We start from the raw sequence: 25,343 nt of genomic DNA, 5'->3' as shown, positions 1-25,343 counted from the left end.
GTTTCTAGCCACTACAAAAGAGCTGCCACAAACATTCATGTGCTACTCTGGTCCCTTTCCCTTCTTTATAATCTCTTTGGGATATAATCCCAGTAGTAACACTGCTGGATCAAAGGGTATGCACAGTTTGATAACTTTTTGAGCATAGTTCCAAACTACTCTCCAAAATGGTTGGATTCGTTCACAACTCCACCAACAATCAGTAGCAGGTTTTATTAAAGAATGTTTCAGATTTCTGTTTCTTTATATCTTTAACAAATCTCTAAGCCCTTGCACATGATCATTTATTTTCTATATTCAATTTAATTTATTTTTTAGTTCTGATTTTCTTGCTTCTTCCTCTTTTCACCTACAATTGAGAAAGAAAAACATCTAGAAAAATGTATAGTCAAGATAAATCAATTTCTATATTGACCATGTCCAAAAGTAATATGGCTTCATTTGTACTCTAAGTCCATTGCCTCTCTATCAGGAGTTGGATAGTATTTTTCATTGAGGCTTCTGGAATTATGGTTAGTCATTGTATGAATCAGAATACTTAAGTCTTTCAAAATTTTCTGTCTTTATAATGTTGTTATTGTGTAAATTGTTTTCCTAGCCCTACTCACTTCACTTTGTATTAGCTAACATAAATTTCTTCATCTTTTTCTGAAGATATCTCTTCATCATTTCTTATAATTTAATAATATTCCAAAGCATCGATATACCATAACTTGTTCAGACATTCACAAGTGGATTGACTTGTACCCATTCAGTTTCCAATTCTTTGTCACCACAAAAAATTATCTACAATAATATTTTTATATATATGAGTCCTTTTCATTTTTCTTTAATCTCTTTGTGCTAGTAAACCTAGTAATGATAGTATTACTGGTCCAAAAGACATACGCCGTTTAATAGCTTTTTGGACATAGTTCCAAATTCTTTCCAGAATGGTTGTATCAATGATTCATTAATATACCTTCATTCCACAGTCTCTCCAGCATTTGTCATTTTTGTTTTTCATCATCTTTACTGATATGATGAATATGATATAGTAACTTCAGATTGTTTTAATTTATTTTTAATTTTTTAAGGGAGATTTGGTGACTTCTAATATCCATTACAGCTTTTGATCTATAATTCTATTAAAGGTTGTTTATTTTTTTCTCATGCTTTCATCATGAATACCCTTGATGGGTACTTTGACTAGTCATTGAAAGGGATCATAATGGAGAAATCAGGATCATGAACCCTTAAGGGTAGTTTTCTTCGAGCTGCTTTTTGAACTTCCATCATCTTCAAGCTTCACTTTAGCTTTGGAACTCATCTATTAGAAACATCTTCCAGCCTCCTATTTCTCTCTTCTTCTGGTTGTATGGTTCCTTGCAGACATTCCATTTGAGGAAGACAAGAGCAGCAATGTTTTGTTCCTCTTCAGTCTGAACTTCAGGCTCCTTCTACTATGTCCTGTTTCTCAGATACCTTTGGTTTTACCATCATCCTTCAGCTTCCTTTTATTTTTTTTTTCTTTTTCTATTAGAATGTAAGCTCTTTGAGGGCAAGGCCTGTCTTTCATTCTACTTTTATTTGTATTTCCTCCCTCTTCTACAATGCTTAACACATAACAGGAGCTTAATTAATTAATGCTACTTAACAGATTGACTGACTGAACTTGGTATTCTCAGTACCTAATATGATGCTTTGCAATTAGAATGAATTTAAACATTTTGAACTGAATTGTTATGATCCAAGTTCTCAGTCACTTTTTTTTCCCCTGTGAGAGCACTACCTAAAATAATGACTGTTCTTTTTGACCCCTCCTGTAAAATTGTCACCAGAATAAGAAGAGTAAAACAGTTTAGTAACTAGCTTAACCAACAAATAATTGACCTCTTTGATAGAAAGGCAAGAAAGCCTCCTTTTAAGAATTCTTGGAAACAAATCTTCAGTATGTTTGAAAGTTGAGTCACCTCTAGTATGGATTTTTCTGTACACTTTTGATCACATCTTGCTGTTCTTTCTCCCTTAAGTGTCATTGCCTCTTTCTCAGAAAGGGGTGTAAAATGCCCCACCTATCTATCTATTCCATTTCAAGCTGTTTGTTATTATCCTTCAAGTTCCCTCTGTACATGCTCTTGGAATGATCAAGCATGGCAGATTCTTACAACACGCTCTCTTGAAGGGGTCACTTTCTCATCAATTGCTTTTCAATGTTTTGTGAAGTGGCTCTGCTCATCCTGTGTGCTATAATGTTCTGCAAATGAATTGCACTCTAGACTAGAGATGCCCTTAGCAAAATAGGATTACAAAACTGGAACATAGCAATATTTGTCCTTTAATTTGTTAAATGTGTGAAATGAAGTTTTTTGTGGTGCTTGATAGCTTCCTTTAAATAAGAATTTTTTTCCTTATCATATGGATATGAGCAGACACTGCATACAAATAAAATAGCTTCTATACAACGCATTCAAGGGAATTGGTGACTCAGAAATGGAAAGATTAAAGATGCTGACTGTGTATTATCATTTCTTAGGAAATTTTGACCCCTCCTGTAAAATTGTCACTAGAATGAGAAGAGCAAAACAGTGTAGTAACTAGCTTAATTATAATTGACCTCTTTGATGGAGAGGCAAGAAAGCCAAGAAAAACAATGCTGTAGAAACATTAAAAAGAATAATAAAAATATATTATTGAAAAAATAATTGAAGACCACCAGGAATACTCAAGAATGAGTCTTAAGATATCCTCCTAGGAAAATCTCCATGATTTTAATCGATGAAAGTGGAAGTAGGATTAATAATGGAGAAAAATATGGGGTGGGGTAGGATTCAGACTATTCCTAATTGGTCACAGTAATAAACCTATCACATTTATACTGTATTGCTTCAATATTCATGAGGATATAAGGAGAGTAATAGCACTAAAAAAAGATGAAATTAGCAAGAGAACTTGGACTTGAGAAAATAAATTGATGGAAGGTATATTTGCTTAGCTAAATTCACTCATTCATGGAAAGCAGATAATATCACCTGAAATGATATATTTAATATATAGGGAGAAATAGAAACCATAATCTTTTTACACCATCTTGATGGATTCATAATATAGAAATACCTCCAAATACATAGCAGCCTAATAGTAAGAAGTGCTTTTGAAGGAGATTTTTGCTTCTACTGTTATAAAAGGTGTTTTTTCTTAGGTCAGAGATGCCTGCAATCCTGTCTAAATTGTTACCTCAACCTTCTTTTTTCTTTCTTTCTTTCTTTCTTTCTTTCTTTCTTTCTTTCTTTCTTTCTTTCTTTCTTTCTTTCTTTCTTTTCTTCTTCTTCTTCTTCTTCTTCTTCTTCTTCTTCTTCTTCTTCTTCTTCTTCTTCTTCTTCTTCTTCTTCTCCTCCTCCTCCTCCTCCTTCTCTTCCTCCTCCTTCTTCTTCTTCTTCTTCTTCTGCTTCTGCTTCTTCTGCTTCTTCTTCTGCTTCTTCTTCGGCTTCTTCTTCGGCTTCTTCTCCTTCTTTTGCTTCTGCTTCTGCCACATCTCCTCCTCCTCCTCCTCCTTTTCCTCCTCCTCCTCCTCCTCCTCCTCCTCCTCTTCCTCCTCCTTCTTCTTCTTCCTTCTCCTTCTTCCTTCTTCTCCTCCTCCTCCTCCATCTTTTGATAAATGTCTTTTTACAATTGCAAAAGCATTTGGTTATTTTCCTACCATTTATAAGGAAATATCTTCTTTAAAATTCTGCCAATTATATCCCATGTACTTCTTTTCCCCTTGGCTGACTCTTTTTTTTAATATTCCACATTCTCCTATGAAATGCTTAATTTATCTGTCCTGTTACTATAAAATTCTACTATATGGCTAGGTATTCTAAGCAAGTCTGAAAATTTTTTTAAAAACACACTTAGTAGTTGAAGCTGCTATTCAGTTAGAGTAGTCACACTGATAAATTCCTTTTCTTCCTTTTGGCCTGGAGGACTTTTTAAAATGATTTAAAAAACAGAACTGAATATATGTATTATAAATATGAATCACAATATGTATATATGTATAATTTTTATAATTAGTCACTGAACAATTATGTTTTAGAGTATAGTTTTCTTCTCATAATATGGCTTATAATTTACTTATAAAACATGGAATTATAAAAATCTTTTGTGATTCCTATCATAATAATAAACTTGTTTTAAGTAATATAGTTTGGGAGCAATATAGTGATTCATGTGGTCCAAGAGATTCTTCTTCATTTTTAGGGACTTTTTTTTGTCTTTTTAGCTTCAAAATAGCATTTTATTTTTAGAAATACACAGAAAGATAGTTTTCAACATTCATTCATTTTTGTAAAACTTTGTGTTTTAAAATTTTCTCACCTCCTCCAAAACAACAAGTAATCCTTTTAAATATATTTCCATATTTGTCATATACAAGAAAAATCAGACCAAAAGGGGGAAAAAATCCAAGAGAAACAAACAAAAGGTAAAATTCCTATTCTTTTATCTATAGCCAGTCTCCATAGTTCTTTCTCTGGAAGTGATTGGCATATTCTATTCCAAGTCTGTTGGAATTGTCTTGAATCACCACATTGTTAAGAAGAGCCAAGTTCATGACAGTTGTTCCTGTGTCCAATGTTCTCCTGATTCTGCTCACTTCACTCAGCATCAGTTCATGAAGGTGTTTTCTGAAATCAGTCTGCTCGTCATTTCTTATAGTTCAATTATATTCCATTACATTCATATATATGAAGTTTGAATAAATAAATTAATTGAGGTTAAATTATTTTTAAAATTATATTAGCTTGGCCTAGTCATGAGTAATTGATATTTTCCAACTGTTTATATCTAACTTAAGCTGTGTCAAAAGTGTTTTGTAATTGTGTTGGTATAGTTTCTGGCTTTGTCTTGGCAGGCAGACTAGAGAGCTTATTTTGAAGGTAATAATTCAGTCACAATCACTCTATTTCTCAAGTTATGAAAATTCTTAACCTTTAGGCAAATATTAGTCTTTTTTGCTTGAGTATACACTTTATATTTGTCCCTCCTGGCTTCTTTGTGGTTAACATCAAATTCAGTTTATCAGAAACATTTTGGGAATGAAACATTTGGCTATATTATATAGTATGTAAATAGAAAGAACTGGAAGCAGAAATTGGGAAAAGAATTAATCTTTTCTTAGAATCTCCCTCAGCCAGGGTCTTCTGCTCTGAAATGCCTATAGAGTCAATTACTTTATGGATATCTAATTTCCCTGCGACATCTCACTTAATACTGCCTTAGCTCCTTATGGATGTAGTGAATGCCATGTGTGCTCCACTTTCTACCAAGAGACTGTTTTCAACTCACTCTTAAATTTACAGATATTTCCTAGAGTGTGGCTAAATACTTTTGCTTATCCAAACCAATTTTGTGCAATGCCATTCCTGCACAAATACCTTTTCCATTTAGTCCAAAGTTTATAAAGTGAATGATTGGCCATCTTATTACTTTCTTTACATTTTTGTGGGGTTTTAAAGAATTGTACATTTTTAACCCATATCAGATTGCTTGCTGTCTCTCATGAGCAGGGAGGTAAGGAAGGGTGGGAGAAAAATTTTAGAACACAAAGTTTTATAAAAATGAATGTTGAAAACTATCTTTACATGTATTTGGAAAAATTAAATACTATTTAAAAAGTGTTGGTGGATTTGAGGAAATTAATAACTTCATCCTAACTTTAGTAATCATAAGTTTCATTGAATCTCTTCTTTAAAACTTTTTTTTTAATTTAGAATTTCTAGAAAACAAAATGTTTCTAAATCATTCCTAACTTTTGACCCTGAAATTCTTCTACTAGTATTATTCCCTAAGGAGGTTACTGACAGATAGAAAAGATAAATACAGTGTTCTTCATAATAGTATAATTTGGAATAACAAAAAGCTAGAAACGAAATATATGCCCAATGATTATGAAAAGGCTGAACAAATTATGTTCTATGAATGTAATGAAATATTATTATGTCATAAGGAATAATGAATAATAACAATTTAAAGAAATGTAAGAATTCTATGAAATGATGTTGAATGAAAAAGTAGCGACCCTCTCCACCCCCCCAAAAAAAAACCCCAAAAAGCCCAGTGATTGCAATAGTATAAATGAAGTCAAACTCGGGTCAAATATAAAAGTGAATGTTAGTACCATTCTATAAGATGAAATACACATACTTACTTTCTTTAAACAACAGAAATATTGATAACTCAAATAAAATCAGGGAAATAAAACACTTTGAAAATTTAAAACCAAACTAGGGGACAAAAGTACTGAACTATTTTGTGAGAAGTTTTGTCTGGGTGTTTGTTGAGAAGTACCTACTGTGTCAAAACCAGATGTATCAAAACGTTTTTTAAAAGCAACCAAAAATAATGTTTTATAACTGTTCATGATTATAAATGTCAGTTACTTTGCAGAACCTGACATGTTTTTCTTTGGAATGTATTACATATTATTTTTGTGAATTATGCATTTAGTTGAAAGATAAGTTGAAGGATGTTATATTGCTTTTACAAACACAGTCAATGGTAAAATAATGCAAATGAAAATTATCTGTATATCTCTAGTTGGCATAAAAAAAGGTAAAACCCAGTGGTTTCAAAAACACTTACCTAGATAATTATCATGTGAAATCACAAACTTTTAGTGATAGATTTATTTTTAATTTGTTGAATGAAATGGATTGAAAGTAACATTTTGTTTGAATGTCCTCTAGTACTACTTAAGTGACTTTGGGTTCCCTATGTCAATGGCAAGTCCTAGAAAGCTGGAAAAACTTCAATAACATACTCAGAAATAGACTGTATATCTGCTATCCAAAGGACATCTAGTTTTGTGTCAAAGAAGTTCATCACCAGATTTGCCTAAAAGGTAATAAACATTTTCAGTAATGAAAATATTAAGAACTGCTAGGGGAATGATTTATTTCATTTTTATCTTTGTATTTCCAGTAACTGGCATGATCCCTAGTATACAGCAAGTAATAAATAAATGCTTGATCAATTAATTGGGTTCCAATCCAAATGAACATTGGAGATACCCAAATAAGTAGGAAAAAAAATAATGCACAAAGAATTTTTAAAAATTGTGTTTTTTTAAGTTTCTCAAGTCACCCAAAAGCAACCAATCAGCCATCCAGATGAAAGTAATATGCTAATATTTCCACTCTAATGCCCAAAACTTTGTGATAATTTGCTAAATCCTTCTATATCCAATTATATTTATTAACAGTGGAATATCACTATTCTGGTTTAACTCCTCCCTAGAGATTATAATATCATCCTAACCTTCTTGGATCAAAGATTAATTTTAATGTGCCACAGAAAAGTCTAACTACTAGTTTTCCTTTCTGCAGGCTGGATACAGTTAGCTCATGGTAGAGAGATAGGACTATAGTATGGAACCTAGCTTGGACACCAGTCCATAGTACAAAAATTGATTTTTTTTTCAATTTTAAGTTTTACTTAGCTCACTGTAGAAGAGAAATGAAATATTCTTTCAGCTTTGGCTCTAGATTGAGCTGTTGCTTTAGGTCCTAAAGTTTAGGATCTCTTAGATAATGGACAATAAATCAAGGAATGGATTTACAAAGCAATAGTTATAAAAGCCTAACACAAAATTACAGAATCTCAGAGTTGGAAAGGACCTCAGAAGCTTTCCAGTCCAAGACATATCTTAGTAGGAATTTCTCCTTCATAATTTCCAATGAGTGGTCTTCCAGCTTTCAATTATTGAAGGTATCAAAGATGATACTTAACTTAATACCTTTCCAGGCATCTCCTTCCTTTTTTTTTTTTTTTTTTTTTTTTTTTTTTGATAATTCTGTGTTTGATTTTTCACCCCTTACATTGAATTGTTCAAAGTGGAATGAGCTGCCTTAGAATGCAGTGAATTTCTCTTTTTCTAAACATAATCATCCCTCTCCATTAAAGATAATACACACACACACACACACACACACACACACACACATTACGATTGTTTTAAATTAATTGTCAATGTAATTATGAAACTTGGAATAAAGGATTGGTCAGAAACCTAGAAAATCTCCAATAAACAAATATATCACCATGTAACAACTTTCATTCACATCATCATAAATGGCTTTTTTCCTTCACTGGTATCATTTAAACTATCTTTAATTTGGCAACATTGCCTTCATCCTTTAATAGAATCCTCTAAAAATGTAACACTTCCAAAAACATAAAATAGGACTGCATTTCCTATTTAACTTAATACTAAAAGGTTTTTTAAACTCATGAAAACATATAGTTATAGAGAAATTAGTGATGATATCTGTTTTAAACCAGCAATTTATATGTAGATCTCTATTCATATTGTTGTTAATATACAGCAGAGTGCAGATGGTGATAACGTAACTGATAATATCTGACATAAATATATATTTGTCAGGAAAATGTGTTATCTTATTCCTCAGTCTAAGTAAAAGAGGAATAAACTACAGAGATGTCCCCCCTCCCCAACCAATCAGGATATGTCTTTCAAGAGTTATTAATCTCTGGTAGAAAAATCAAATGTTTCAAATATTTAAACAAGTGTGAAATCAGCAAGACCTTGCCAAAAATTCAATAAGTTTTAGCCTTGCTATAGTAGTATTTTTCCAAAGTTTAGTTTGCCATTGTTTGCTTGTTTGTTTTTTTAATGATAGTCCTAGAATAAACTGCTGAAGGTCATTGCCAAACACTATGCATTACTATGCTGCCTTCCCCTTATTAGGCCTAAAAAGATAAGGAGATGCAATGATTAAGAAAAGAAAAAAACTTAAATGCTAACTATGACTAAGATTGCAGAAACACTTTTGCTGCTGGTAATGTCCACTCCATGGGGTCTTGAAGAGAAATGTCTTTGCTTTTCTCTGACCACCACCCTCTTGAGACAACCCTCCCCTTTTAGAGCCCTTCCCCTTTTTTACATCTTTTCCCTACTATTTCTCTTTTCCCTTCTATCAGCCTCCCCTTTCCTTTCCCCTTTCCTCTCCCACTTCCCTATAAGGTGAGACAAATTTGCTTTTCTATAAAACTAACCCCTTCACTTATGTTCTCCTTCCTATGTTTTTTCCATTTCCTAAAGAATCCTACTAGTATTTTTCTTTTGACTCCTTTTCTATTGACTCCTCTTTTGCCTTCAACCAATTGCAAGTCTTATCTTAAAATAAACACACACACACACACACACACACACAACCATTCTGTCCTTTAAACTTACTACACCTGTTATTTATTCAATCATTAAAACATTTATTAGACATTTACTCTGCACCTAGTATTATGATTTTTTCTACATTTGTAAGGAGGAAAATCATAATAAATTACAAATAAAAAAGTGGTGATGAAATTAAGTGGGTTCTATTAAATCATCAGAGTGCCAAATATTAGACAAGGATTTGTCTCCAGTGTAATAGGACATTCTTCTTTCACTATCAAACTCCTGAAATGTGTTCTCTGCACACTGACTCAATTTCTCACCACCTGTTTTCTGCTTACCTAGCTTCTCCCCCATTTCACTGAAAGGACTTTAGATAGAGTTGCTAGTGATCTACTTCTGTTCAAGTTCAAGGGCATGCTCTAGGTCTTCTCCCTGTGTCATTGCGGATGTTAGCATGTCTCTGTTGATAGGTAACTACCCTTGAAGTTGGGAAACCTGCGATCAAGACCTGTCTCTGATTCATATTGTTTGAGTAACTGTGGGCAAGTCACTTAATTTTTTTATACTGTATTTTTTAATACTCTATACAACTTTTTTTTATATTTTTTATACTGTATATAACTTAATTTTTTATACTGTAGACAAATCTTTAAAATCGAGTAGGTGACAACCTTTACTGGTTGATGGAGTTTCTCCACCTAGGAGCTCACTATACCATCAATATCATAGGTCCAATCCCTATTCTTATTTGATTTTGAAATTCTCCCCTCCTCTTCTCTTCTGTGATCATCAGTTCTTGTGATTCTCTAAGATGGTTCTCTGTATACTTCTATCACCTTTCATCTTTTCATGGCTTCTGTTCTTCATTACTTCCCAATGCTGTACCATCACAGCTTTCTTACTTTTTCTTTGTATTAACACTCATGGTTTGCCTATCCACTCAGTAATACTTTCCTTCTATGCTAATGATTTCCAAACATACATCTTCATTATTCCTGACCTCTTACCCATCAGGATTTTCAGCTACATTTTAAGACAACTCCATTTGGAAGTTTCAACGTCACTTCAAACTTAGCATTTCTAACATTGAACTCATTATCATATCCTTTGATTCATTTCAACAAATATGAATTAATCAGAAGCTTTATAATAGAGATACAGAGTTGAAATAAGACCTGATTCCTTCTTAAATGGAGTACACTGTATAAGAAAAGAGATAGACTTATCTAGGAATTAAATATAGGGCAATTCTGAATGCTATATATTCAAAGGAGAAAGTCAAGCAATTTTGTGAAATTTAAGGAGGAAGAAATAACTTCTATCTGGAGGCCATCAAGGGAGGCTTTGTGGATGAGACAGCACCTGAATTGAGTAGGAAAAAAAAAAGATAATTATACTAGAAAGAGATTAGTTGGAAGGAGGCTAAGACCAGTCATGATAGACAACATAAGCAAAGGCATAGGGATGAGAGAAGACAGAGGAATGGAGATAGAGAGTATTTTAAAGCGAGTACTTACTAATAAGATATAATTAAAAAGGTAGCTGAAAGCCAGGCAATGGATGAACTTAAATAAGAGGAATGAATGATGACTTTGTTCAGTAAGAAATGAGGAACAATGACAAGTTTTGGAGCAAGGAAAGGTATGATCAGTATAGCATAATGGACTACAATGAAGGAGCAAGATTCATTGGAAAGAGCATAGAACTTGGAAAGTTGAACTTTATATCAACAGATCTGAGTGTAAATTCCAGTTCTGAAATATATTGCCTACCTGTAGACTGTGACAAGTTAGTAACCTCTATAGCTCTCATTTTCCTGTTTGTAAAGTATAGGATTTTAAAGTTTAAAGGATCTGATCTAAAATCTTCTTAGAGATACCCTAGTAGATTGTGGACCTAGCAAGTCACTTAATGTTTTTTTTTTTAACCTCAGTTTCCCCAGATCTAAAATAAGGCAATTGGATCCAATGTCTCAGAGGTCTCTTCCATCTTTAAATCTATAATCCTCTGATGATTTTATCTAAGATCCTTACTGCTCTAGATTTCTTATCCTTTGATACTGGGATTGAGATATTGGAGTGAGGAAAAGTAAGGATCAAGCACACCCAGTTAGGAGGCTATGACATTCAAGGTAAGCAAAGATGAGAACCTAAAATAGTGAGGTTTCCGTAGATATAAAAATAAGAGAAATGATATGTAGAATTGGCAGACCCAATGACAAATCTAAGATTTTAAGTTTGGAAGTATGAGAAGATGTGAATTTTGGGCAAGTCCCTTGACTTCTGTTTGCCTCAGTTTCCTCATCTGTAAAATGGGGATAATAATAACAACTACCTCCTAAAGTTCTTGTGAGGAGTAAATGAGATAATAAATATAAGGAGCTTAGAATGATGTGGCACATAGTAGATGCTATATAAATGTCAGTTATGATAACAATGGAGAAATTTGGGGAAAAGATAATGGGTTCAGTTTGGTACATGGTAAACTTGAAATATCAGTTTGACATATAGGCAGAGATATACCTATTCAGGTTGAAAGTATCTATGTCTGGAGCTCTAGGAAGAGTTCAGGACAGTGATAACCAAATTCATAGAGGCAATGTGGTAATTATGGGAGTGAATGAGAATAGACTGAAGAAAGAAAAGAATCCAGCCAATCATAGAACTTATTGGATGCCTCTGTTTAAGGGATTTGAGGAGGATATGGTCCAGAAAAGAAGGCAAAGGAGTAATCGTTAAGGTAGGACTCTAGCCCTCCTTCCCAACTTCTTCATGTCTGCCAGTGAAAAAACAATTTACCTGGATCATCTTAGATTTTTTTTTTTAAAAACCTCCCTTTTATGCAGTCAGTATTATGAATTCTTCTTTGAAAGATTGCCATTCATATTACCATGACTCCAAGGCTCCCATTACCTCACATCTATAATAATATCTAATCATAGACTCTTAGAACTAAAAAAAGGACCTTAAAGAAAACCTAGTACAAGTACCTGATTTTATGAAATTATGAAATTTATTTTTCTGTTTGCAGATTTCCATTTTTAATTTTTCCACCATACTTCTGCCAGATAAAATTTTATGTTATCTCCTGTTTGAGAATTTATAGCAGATTTTTACTCCACAATGTGAAATTCAAAGCAAATTATTGGTCATTGTCCTTCTGGACTCAGCCTGCCTAATCAACTAAACTAACACCATATTCATTTCTACTTCCTTCTTCTTTCTACTACCCCTTCAGTGTTCTTTCTTTCTCAAAATTCCTGCTTATCAAAATCCCAGTTTTCCTAAGATTCAATTTATATATGAGCTCCTCCAGGATGTTATCTGTGCTTTCCCTGGCAGCAAGGAGGAGCATAAGAGCACTGGACCTAAAATTGGGAAGATCTGAGTTCAAATTCAACCTCAGATACTTATTAGATGTGGAGCCCTAGGAAAGGTGAGTATACATAACCTCTGTCTACTTCAGTTTCCTCAACTATAAAGTCAGGTTAATATAAGACCTATCTCCAAGAGTTGCTGTGAATATCCAATGATATTAGATAAAGTCCTTAGTGCAGTAACTGGCACATAGTAGGTATTTAACAAATGTTTGTTCCCTATTGAAGGCTTATGGATTTTTGTGTTTTAAAATGGGAATCTCATGAAAATAAATAACTGGACAATGAATGAACAAAACTTTTAAATAAAGATAAAGGTTTTCTGGAGAGGGAAAGAAATATTCATTGAAAACCAGTAAGACAGAATTTGGACTTAAGTCCTTTGTTTTCATATATATTATTTCTGTTACACTATACTGCTTTCCAGTCCATTGTTCTTTGTATTATATTCATTTATGTGTATATTTACCTTTCCCCTTTTCTTATATTGTGGATTCCTTCATATTTGTCATATCTAGCTTTGCAACTTCAGGACCTAAAATAATACCTTGCACATAGTAGGTTCATTGTTATCATAACTATATTTATCTACTATGTGCCAGGCACTGTTCTAAGCTCTTTACAATCATTATCTTATTTATTCCTCATAATAACTTTAGGAGGTAGACATTATTATCTCCATTTTACAGATGAGGAAATTGAGACAAACAAGGTCAGGTGACTTGCCCAGAATCACACAGCTAGCAGATATCTGAGGATGGATGTGAACTCAGTTTGTTCTAACTTGAAACATTCTCTCCCTATCCCCCAAACTAACTAGGAATTGTCTTCTTTTCCCCATGTAAACATGGCCTGTCTCTCCAGGTAGATTATGAATTCATTAGAGAGAAAGAGCAAAACATCCTCCACTGTTGATCCTGGACTAGACCTAGAAGATGTGTTTAATTAATACTTGACTTCATCTGTGTCTCTATAAATTTAGGCATTCTGATACAATTCTCTAGATCATCCTCAAAATGAAATATAAATATTTACCAACCCTCAAAAGTATTTGTCAACCCATCTTCCTTTTGAGAGTTATACAAGTTTTAAAAAATTTAGAAAGAAATCAGCAGAGATTGTTTCTCAACCCAGGAGAGTATATGAGAGGTTATTTTCAAGGCTGCTATAGACAATACTCTAGTTTGTTTTTTGTTTTTGTGTGTGTATGTGTGTGTTCCTTGAATCAACCTCAAAGGAACACTAAGCCACCTTTTTTGTGTTTATTAAACAAAGGCAGTTTAGTAGGACTGTTAGCCTGGAGCATAATCTTTGTTTACCTAAGGGAAAAGATCATACTGATGTCTAAATTATGTTTGGTCAACAATAGCATGGGGTTAAGAAATCTGAACTCCTGAAGTTCCTCTGCGAACAGAGGAATGCTTATATTTATTGGGCCATTAGAAAACTGGGCAGATGGAAGAATGAGCATGTGCGAATCAAGGGAGCATTTCATCTCCTGAGTTATTCAGTGACTTCCTCTCTTTCAATTTCCCATTAAAAACCTTCTTTTCCTCTTTAGTTTATGATTGACTCTCAGGAAAGGGACTTGAAATGCTCTCTATGAATAATACTGCATATTGTCTTGAGAACAAAATAATTGAAAACAGTTTGAGACAGTTGTGGTTTGGCATACAAATCAATTATAGACCATCATTTAATGCAAACGAAAACACAGCTCCTCATAAGGAAAACAATCCTGCCCTCATCCTCTTCATGAGAAGCAAAATATCATTTCAAAATCTTCAAGGGAATTGGCGTTATCCCAACTACTTGGTGAAAAACTGAAAAGGAAAAAAAAAAAGAACCAATTTGGCCATTGTTTTGTGTCATAAATGGTATGGCTATATTGTATGAGACAAGTGGAGCCATCTGGCCTGTTTACATGACAGTCCATCTACCTTCTTCTAGCCTTTGCACAAATGATCTTCCATGTCTAGAACACACTCTTTTTTATCTTTATCTCTCACCTCCTTAGATGCTGTTAGGTACCACCTCCCTAATACAAGATCTTTCCTAATTCTCAGGTATTAGAATTCTCACTCTTGAAATTACTGAGTAGAATTCTGTAGATATGTTTGCTTACTTATATACATGTAGTAATTTCCAAGACGATGTACCCTCCTTCAGGCAGAGATTATTATTATTTTTTGTCTTTGTATCTTCAGTGCTTAGCATCCCTGGCACCCAGTTAAGTATTTAAATATGTGTTGAATTAAATTGAATTGAATCTACTAGTGAGCCAGAAATTATACTCCCTATGTGATGAAAAGCTGTCTTGTGATTAATGGCAAGGGATAGTAGATACTAGTAAAGCACCCATAAGAGCAAACAGAACGTTGAATAGAATCTTTAGTCTTTGACTCTGTTTTCCATTCTTCACTAATTGGGAATTCTTATGGGCTAAATGCCCTCCTTAGTTAAAAAAGAATATTACATTCTACCTCACTTGGAATAAGTAAATACTAAGAGCTATATCTTGTGTAATTTCTTTAACCAGTCATGTCAATGCAAAATGTTTATAGGGTTGAACAAATGAAGTTGTCATTTCTTTATGGGCAAATTCCAAGGTCAAGAATGGCTTTTGGTCGATTTTCTAATCCAGTGTAGCAAAATAAAATAGAAACAGGGATCATCAAGCCATATGTAAGGAACCTGATGAATTGTATAGTGACCTTAGAAAATTTGTAATTTTTTAAAATTAATTTTTTTATTTTAATTTTTAAAAAAATTTTAAAAATATTTCCCATTTACATTTTAATCTGATTAGGGCTGCACTTGAGAGTATTGACACATAGTAGGCACTTAATATTGATTAAATGATTGATTGACACATTAACATCCATTTACCTACTTTCAGATAACTAAAAAACCTCAGCCGCAATCATCTGCTGCAATTGGAGAAACCTCCAGAGGCACAGATCTGCCAGGCAAAATAGTGTTTTGCATTTCCTGAGCTTCCCCTGAACCCAAGTTCCTCAACTGCTTATTGGTAACAATAACATTCAGAATAGGAAATTGTGGTGTAGACAACATTTGGTTTTCTTAGCATGAACTGCTCTAATTCATGTCATGGCTAGCCAAAGGTTAACTATAGGGGTTGTCAGAATGGATAATGAGATCTCAAGTCACATTTCCTCAGTGAAGAATCGGCTTAACTATATAAGTCCCATTGGATAATAAGCCTTCTCCTATGGCAGGATAGATTCTGGCTGGGAAAAATCATTTTAAAGTTATGGGTCCTTATTCATGGTGACCTTCCTGTGAGCATCTCATGATTAGATTATTCAGTCATTATATGCTCTGTGCCAATTTCTCAAGGGAATATTCCAAATAGGTATTCCTTAGTTTATATAGAATGCCTGGTTTCCAGAAGAGGCAGCATAATATAGTGTAAGGAGAAAGAGCCTCGGTTTCAGGAAATCTGAGTTTACATCTTCTCTTTAACATGTAGTAGCTGTACCATCTAGAATTCGCTTCTTAATGCCCTAAGTAATTTTCTAAAAGTATAAGTTGATCTGTATGATTGAAGAGACTTTCATTATATATATGTATGCATATATAGTTATGTATATAAATTTATATATATTATACATGTGTTTCATGTATATATGCATAGAGATATATATTTAATCTAGACAGAGATAGACAGATAGACAGACAGACAGATAGATAGATATTTAGAGACAGATATGTTACAGCCTTTGATAGACCTCAGTATTTTGTTTTCTCAAGGATCACATCTTTATCATCTATAAGTCTATAGAATTTGCCTCATTACTGGCATCATACTGATTTCACATTCTCAATTTTCACCAAGTTCCTCTCTTCATTTTATTTGACCATGAATAATGTTGAATGCTCTTAGATTATAGTATGGAGTGAAAGGCACTTAAATGAAATTATAATGTTAGTTGTATTTGTATTGCTGTTGATATTCAAAAGCAGATAAATGGCTATTGTGTCTTCTCTGGGTTTCAGAAGTTATGTATCTTTATTTTAAGAAAAACACCAATTTTGCATAATTTTTCTGGTTCATATTTATCATTCATTCATCTAAAATATATACTTACTATTTATTTAAAAGGTATTGTGCAAGATCTGAAAATGAAAATATGATTACTATCCTCAAAAAACATATACCAAAAGGGAAAATATGTAATATATCTTAAATTATATATATATATAGTTTATATACTTATATGCGCATAAAATGTATTCATGTATATATATTTCTCTGCAAGCAACAGCAAGAAACACTATTACTAGATCAGATACCATGAGGAGGTGAATGAAGTAGATGAAAACTAGAAAGGTAAGAAGGAATCAAGTTTTAAAGGGTATTATGAGCCAAATAGAATATTTAATATTGATCTTACAGCTAAGAGGAAGACACTGAAGTATAGTCACTATAATGTGGCTAGACTATAAAGTAACAGTGGAAAATAAGGCAAGAAGGGTAAGAGAATATAAACATGTTTTTAACACCTCAGTGATTCATTTACATAGTCACAGAATTTCAGAGTTGGGAAGGATCTTATGTTAAGTGAACAAGCATTTATTAAGCACCTACTATGTCCCAGACACTGTGCTAAGCATTAGTGACTTGAAAAAAATCCAAGTTTTGCTTGAATAAGTACTGACAATGTGTAATGGGAAGCTTGCCACTCTCACTTCTGTGAGAGTTTTTGAATTAGGAACAAAAACTGTATGTCTCTTTGTAAGTGGAAAATTAGCAATACCATTATTACCCCATTTGGGTTATCACATGCCATGAATTCCTCATTCTGTTTTTTTCTTCTTTTGCTGTTGTGTTTGTTTACCTGTCAAGAGGTTATCTAGTGTTCCTTTATAGACCTCTAATCAGAAATAGCTTTGTAAGGTATCATATCCCATCTTTGGACATCTCTAGTTGCTAGAAAGTGCTTCCCTGAATAAAATTCAAGTTTCACCTTTGCAACCTTTAGCTCCAAATTTTCACTTCTGAAATCAAGCAAAGGAACATCAATTACCCTTCTACATGATGGTTGTTCCAATATATGGAGATGCTATCATGTACTCCCAAAGTCTTAAGTAGGCTAGCCTTTCCCAATGCAGTTCAATTTTTTTTGAAAAATGATTCATTAAGTATCTTTTAAGTAACAGAGGACCTGTAAGGGTCCTGAAATGACTGCCACTTGTAGTCTCTGAGTCATTATTAGAAATCTTTAGAGAGATTAGATTAGCAATCAGAGGGGAATAGAGAGATGCTGCAGGCTTGGAAAAAATCCAATGTTTTGATATTTTTAAGGAACGAGATGAGTCTGGATATATGTAAAAGAAAAATCCTTAGCTAACAGATGGTGAACTAGATTTGGCCCATGGGCCATAGTTTGTCAATAGCTACCTTCCCACTGAGTTGGACTTCAGCTTTGGATAAAATTTTAGAATGAATTATTTAAAGGATGGTTAATTAACATCTAGAAAAGGAAGCAGTGATCACAAAAAGCTAGGATGGCTTTATCAAGAGTATTTCATACCAAATCATCCTAATTTCCCTTTTATTTGATAGATCCAAAAGGCTGCTAGATCAGGGAAATGTTAATAATTTAACTGGATTTTGGTATGGCATATTAAAAAGTCTTTCATGTATCATAGTGAATGAGATAGAAAGGATTGGATGAGATGATAGTAGAGTTGGGTGAATTTGAAAATACTTGAACGATAGGATGCCCAGAGTAGTTATTAACATTTCTGTGTCAGCTTGGAAGGAGGTATCCAACGGAGAGCCCAAGAGATCTATTCTGGGTTCTGTTAATGGATGATTTGGATAGAGGTATAAATGGTGTATTTATTGAATTATCAGATTATACAGAGAGCTAGAAGGAATGATAAAAGTGTTGCATAACAGAATCCAGATCCAAAAGCTTTGGCTAAAATATTGGACTAAATCTAATAAAATAAAATGTATCAGAATAAGTGTAAAATCCTATAGGGGTCTTAAATAAAAGTATGTGTAGCACATCCATGTGTGTGTGTGTGTGTGTGTGTAATGATTACCTTCTCTGAGGTAGAGTGGGGAGGAAAAGGAAGGGGGGAAGGACACAGCAGAGAATAAAAGAAAACAAAAGGAAGTACAAAAAAGTAGTGGAGATTTGTAAAATGATTTGTGTATTACATAGTGAGGGGGGTTAATAGCATGAAATGGAAATTTGAAGTTTTATATCGAATCCTCTTTTCATGTTATACTGTGTATATAGAAATATTCTTTTTGTATTCAAGTTCAAAATGAATATGTTTAATTGAATTCATAAGTGTAAGGTAGGAGGATTTAATAGATAATTGTTTGTTTGAAAATTATCTGGTGGTTTTAATGAATAAAAAGTTCAGTATGAGCTACTATAGGGATTTGAGAGTATTCCTGTTCACTGACTTGGTCAGATTTTAGTTAGAATATTCAATTCTGGGCACCACATTTTAGGAGGGATGTTAATAAACTGGATAATGTCCAGACGAGAGTGTCCAGAATTGTGAATGAAGATGATGCCAGATAAGGATCATAACCTCTTGTTTTGACAAATGCGAGTCTTTTGATGGGTTCCCTCTCTCTAGCTTCTCCCCTCTTCAATGCATAATCTGCCAAACTAAGTTTCCTAAAGTGAAGATTTGACCAGATTGTTTTCCTTCACAAGAATCTTTGGATCAAATATAAGCTCCTCTTTATAACATTTAAAACCTTTACTAACTAGTTTTAACTTCTCTTTCCAGACTGATTTCATATTACTATCCCTCATGCAATCTACATGCCAGTCAAATTATCTTGCTTTTTGTTCCCAACATATGAAATTTTATCTCCTTCTTTTCCATGTCCCATGGACTGTTCCCCATGCCTAGAATATTCTTAATTTCAATATATTGGAATCCTTAACTTAGAATTATCACATGGGACATTTCTTCTGAGTATTAGAGTCTAAGATTTTCTTGTCTCTGTTCTCCCATCATTGTCAATATAGCCTCGACCAGCAAAAAAAATATTTTGTGTTACAAACTCTCTCTCTGTTTCTCTCTGTCTCTCTCTGTCTCTCTCTGTCTCTCTCTGTCTCTCTCTCTCTCTCTCTCTCTCTCTCTCTCATTTATATGTGACTGCATATGTATTTGTTGTTCCTTTTCCCTTTAATAGAATGTAAGATCCTTGAGGATAAGAATCATTTCTGTTTTGTTTTATAATCATCAGTTCCTTGCAATGACTAGAACATACTAGGTGCTTATTAAATATATGTTAAATTTAATTGAACACAAGTGCAGTTACCTTTCAAATAATACTCTGATTCATGTAAAGTTGGCTTCTAGGTGCTCTAAATCATTATTAATCAGAGAAATGCAAATAAAGACAACTCTGAGATACCACTACACAGCTCTCAGATTGGCTAAAATGATAGAAAAAGACAAGGATAAATGTTGGAGGGGATGTGGGAAAACTGGGACACTAATGCATGGTTGGTGGAGTTGTAAATGGATCCAGCCATTATGAAGCGCAATTTAGAACTATGCTCAAAAAGTTATCAAACTGTGCAGTATTCAGCAGTGTTACTACTGGGCTTATACCCCAAATAGATCTTAAAGAAGGGAAAGGGACCCACATGTGCAAAAATGTTTGTGACAGCCCTTTTTGTAATGACTAGAAACTGGAAACTGAGTGGATGCCTGTAATGGGCCAGAACTCTGGAGAAATGTACTTGAAACAAAGATTCTTACAACAAGGTGTTAACTCAGTGGAATTGATGACACAATGGTTGTCTAGTTTAGCATGGTGATTAATAGTTCTCTAGTTCAGTATGATTGAATTAATCTTACAACAAATAATGGTTCCCTAGTGATATGATTGGCTTGTACTCAGTATGATGAATGGATTTAATTGTAATAGAATATTTAAGAAGTCAGAGTCAGGAAGACCGGGAGAGAGTTCAGGAGAGAGACCCTCATGGTGGCTGGCCTGTTCTTCTTCACTTCTCCACTAAGAAGACCAAGAAGGCCCATCTGCAGGTCCCCCAGAAAGCTAGCCCAGCCCCAGGCAAAGGAGACAGGTTGTGAAGGAGATAATAAAGACTTTGGTCTTTATCGCTGACTATTCTCATGGTGATTACTCTGAAACCAAGACCCATTCGAAAGACCTCCAGAGAGCTAGCCAGAACATGACAGATGCCCATCAACTGGAGAATGGCTGAATAAGTTATTGTATATGAATGTTATGAAATATTATTGTTTTGTAAGAAACAACCAGCAGGATGATTTCAGAAAGGCCTTGAAAGAATTACCTGAACTGATGCTGAGTGAAATGAGCAAAACCAGATCATTGTATATGGTAACAGCAATATTATAGGATGATCAATTCTGATGAATGTGACTCTTTCCAACAATGAGATGACTGAGGCCAGAACCAGTGATCTTGTGATGAAGAGAGCCATCTATATACCTGAGAGAGAACTGTGGGGACTGAACATGGATCACAACATAACCTTCTCATTTGTTATTGTTTACTTGCATTTTATTTTCTTATTCATTTACTTTATTTTTTTTTGATCTGATTTCTCTTGTGCAGCAAGAGAATTGTATAAATATGCTTATACATATTGGATTTAACATATATTTTGATGTTTTACATATATTAAACTGCTTGCCATCTAGAGGAGGGGGTGGGGGAAAGGAGGGGAAAATCTGAAACACAAGGCCAAGGATCAATGTTGTCAAATTATCCATGTATATGTTTTGAAAATAAAAAGCCTTATATTAAAAAAAAGTTGAAAATAAGAAAGAAAATAAGAAAAAATAAGAAAGAAATTAAAGAAGTAAATAGAATATTAGAAAAATTAGGTATGTTGGATCTTTGGAGAAAATTGAATGGAGATAGAAAGGAATATACTTTCTTCTCAGCAGTTCATGGAACCTATTCAAAAATTGACCATATATTAGGACATATAAAGACCTCAAAATTAAATGCAAGAAAGCAGAAATAGTAAATGCTTTCTTTTCAGATCATGATGCAATAAAACGACATTCAACATAAAGTTAGGGGAAATAGACCAAAAAGTAATTGGAAACTAAACAATCTCATCTTAAAGAATGATTGGGTGAAGCAGCAAATTATAGATACAATTAATAATTTCACTCAAGATAATGACAATGATGAGACATCATACCAAAATTTGTGGGATGCAGCAAAGCGGTAATAAGAGGGAATTTTATATCCTTAGAGGCTTACTTGAATAAAACAGAGAAAGAAAAGATTAATGAATTGGGCTTGCAACTAAAAAACAAAAAGACCAAATTAAAAACCCCAATCAAATACTAAATTGGAAATTCTAAAATTAAAAGGAGAAATTAAAAATATTGAAAGTAAAAACTATTGAACTAATTAATAAAACTAAGAGTTGGTTCTATGAAAAAGCCAATAAAATAGATAAGCCTTTGTAAATCTGATTAGAAAAGGAGAGAGGAAAATGAAATTAGTAGTCTTAAAAATGAAAAGGGAGAACTTTCCACCAATGAAGAGGAAATTAGAGAAATAATAAGGAGTTATTTTGCTCAACTTTATGCCAATAAATTTGATAACCTAAGTGAAATGGATGACTACCTCCAAAAATATAGACTTCCCAGACTAACAGAGGAGGAAGTAAATTGTTGAATAGTCCCATTTCAGAAAAAGAAATAGAACAGGCAATTAAACAACTCCCTAAGAAAAATCCCCAGGACCAGATGGATTTACATGTGAATTTTACCAAACATTTAAAGAACAATTCTCCAATGCTACATAAATTATTTGATAAAATAGGGAATGAAGGAGTCCTACCAAATTCCTTCTATGACACAGACATGGTACTGATACCTAAACCAGGTAGGCTGAAAACAGAGAAAGAAAATTATAGACCAATCTCCTAATGAATATTGATGCTAAAATCTTAAATAAGATATTAGCAAAAAGACTACAGAAAATCATCTCCAAGATAATACACTATGATCAAGTAGGATTTATACCAGGAATGCAGGGTTCCAATATTAGGAAAACTATCAATATAATTGGCCATGTTAATAACCAAATTAACAAAAACCATATGATCATCTCAATAGATGCAGAAAAAGCATTTGATAAAATCCAACATCCATTCCTATTAAAAACACTTGAGAGTATAGGAATAAATGGACTTTTCCTTAAAATAATCAGCAGCATCTATTTAAAACCAGCAGTAAGCATCATATGTAATGGAGACAAACTGCAACCATTCCCAATAAGATCTGGAGGAAACAAGAAGTTGCCCACTATCACCGTTATTATTTAATATTGTATTAGAAACGCTAGCTTTAGCAATAAGAGCTGAGAAAGAGATTAAAGGAATAAGAATAGGCAATGAGGAAACCAAATTATCACTCTTTGCCGATGACATGATGGTATACTTAGAGAACCCCAGAGATTCTGCTAAAAGTTATTAGAAATAATCCACAACTTTAGCAAAGTTGGTTATAAATAAACCCACATAAGTCATCAGCATTCTTATATATCACTAACAAAATCCAACAGTCAGAGTTACAAAGAGAAATTCCATTTAAAGTAACTACTGATAATATAAAATATTTAGGAATCTATCTGCCAAGGAAATTAGAAACTTTATGAGCAAAATTATAGACCACTTTTCACACAAATTAAGTCTGATCTAACAATTGAAAATATTAAATGCTCTTGGATAGGGCGAGCAAATATAATAAAGATGACCATATTACCTAAACTAATCTATTTATTTAGCCTATACCAATCAGAGTCCCAAAAAACTATTTAATGACCTAGAAAAACAACAACAAAGTTCATATGGAAAACAAAAGGTCAAGAATTTCAAGGAATTAATGAAAAAATCAAATGAAGGTGAGCTTAGCTGTACCAGATCTAAAATTATATTATAGAGCAGCAGTTACCAAAACTATTTGGCATTGGCTAAGGAATAGATTAGTTGATCAGTGGAATAGATTAGGTTCAAGGGATAAAACAGTCAACAACATAGCAACCTAGTCTTTGACAAACCCAAAGACCCCAGCTTTTGGGATAAGAACTTACTGTTTGATAAAATTGCTGGGAAAATTGGAAACTAATATGGCAGAAACTAGGCATTGATCCATACTTAACCCGTCACACCAAGATAAGGTCAAAATGGGTTCATGACCTAGGCATAAAGAATGAAATTATTAATAAATTAGAGGAACACAGGATAGTTTACCTCAGACCTAGAAGGGAAGGTCTTTATGAACTAAAGCAGAACTAGAGATCATTAGTGATCACAAAATAGAAAATTTCGATTATACCAAACTGAAAAGTTTTGGACAAACAAAACTAATGCAGACAAGATTAGAAGGGAAGCAATAAACTGGGAAAATATTTTTACAGTCAAAGGTTCTGATAAAGGCCTCATTTCCAAAATATATAGAGAATTAACTCTAATTTATAAAAATCAAGCCATTCTCCAATTGAAAAATGGTCAAAGGATATGAAACAGACAATTCTCTGATGAAGAAATTGAAACTATTTCTAGTCATATGAAAAGATGCTCCAAGTCATTATTAATCAGAGAAATGCAAATTAAGACAACTGTAAGATATCTCACTACACACCTGTCAGATTGGCTAAGATGACAGGAAAAAATAATGATGATTGTTGGAGGGGATGTGGGAAAACTGGGACATTGATGCATTGTTGGTGGAGTGTAGAACTAATCCAACCATTTTGGAGAGTAGTTTGGAAACTATGCTCAAAAAGTTATCAAACTTGCATACCCTTTGATCCAGCAGTGTTACTACTGGATTATATCCCAAAGAGATTATAAAGAAGGAAAGGGACCTGTATGTGCACAGAATGTTTGTGGCATCCCTTTTGTAGTGGCTAGAAACTGAAACTGAATGGATGTCCATCAGTTGAGAATGGCTGAATAAATTGTGGTATATGAATATTATGGAATATTACTGTTCTGTAAGAAATGACCAACAGGATAATTTCAGAAAGGCCTGAGAGACTTACACTGAACTGATGCTGAGTGAAATGAGCAGGACCAGGAGATCATTATATACTTCAACAACAATAGTATATGATGACCAGTTCTGATGGACCAGGCCATCCTCAGCAACGAGATCAACCAAATCATTTCCAAAGGAGCAGTAATAGAACTGAACCAGCTATGCCCAGAAAAGAACTCTGGGAGATGACTAAAACCATTACATTGAATTCTAATCCCTATATTTATGCACACCTGCATTTTTGATTTCCTTCACAAGCTAATTGTACAATATTTCAGAGTCTGATTCTTTTGTACAGCAAAATAACGTTTTGGTCATGTATACTTATTGTGTATCTAATTTATATTTTAATATATTTAACATCTACTGGTCATCCTGCCATCTAGGGGAGGGGGGGGGGTAAGAGGTGAAAATTGGAACAAGAGGTTTGGCAGTTGTTAATACTGTAAAGTTACCCATGCATATATCCTGTAAATAAAAGGCTATTAAAAAAAAAAGTTGGCTCCTATCATTTTTCCTCCTTATTACACTTTTTGACCCTGTTAACCACCTTTCTTCCTTTATGCTTTCTCCTCCCTAGGCTTTCATGAGTGCTTCTCTTGGTTCTTCTGCTATCTCTGTGACCATTCCTTCTCTCAATATTTACCAAATCATCATGCAACAGCCAGCCTTCTGCTCTTTTTTTTTCTCTACAGCCTCAGTCATGAGCTCATTTGAGTTCAAGAGCATTAATGTTGCAGT

Source organism: Sarcophilus harrisii, chromosome 4 (assembly GCF_902635505.1).
Source record: "Sarcophilus harrisii chromosome 4, mSarHar1.11, whole genome shotgun sequence".
Classification (NCBI taxonomy): Eukaryota; Metazoa; Chordata; class Mammalia; order Dasyuromorphia; family Dasyuridae; genus Sarcophilus; species Sarcophilus harrisii.
The sequence above is the reverse complement of the archived record's forward strand: the minus strand, read 5'-3'. Positions refer to the sequence as shown.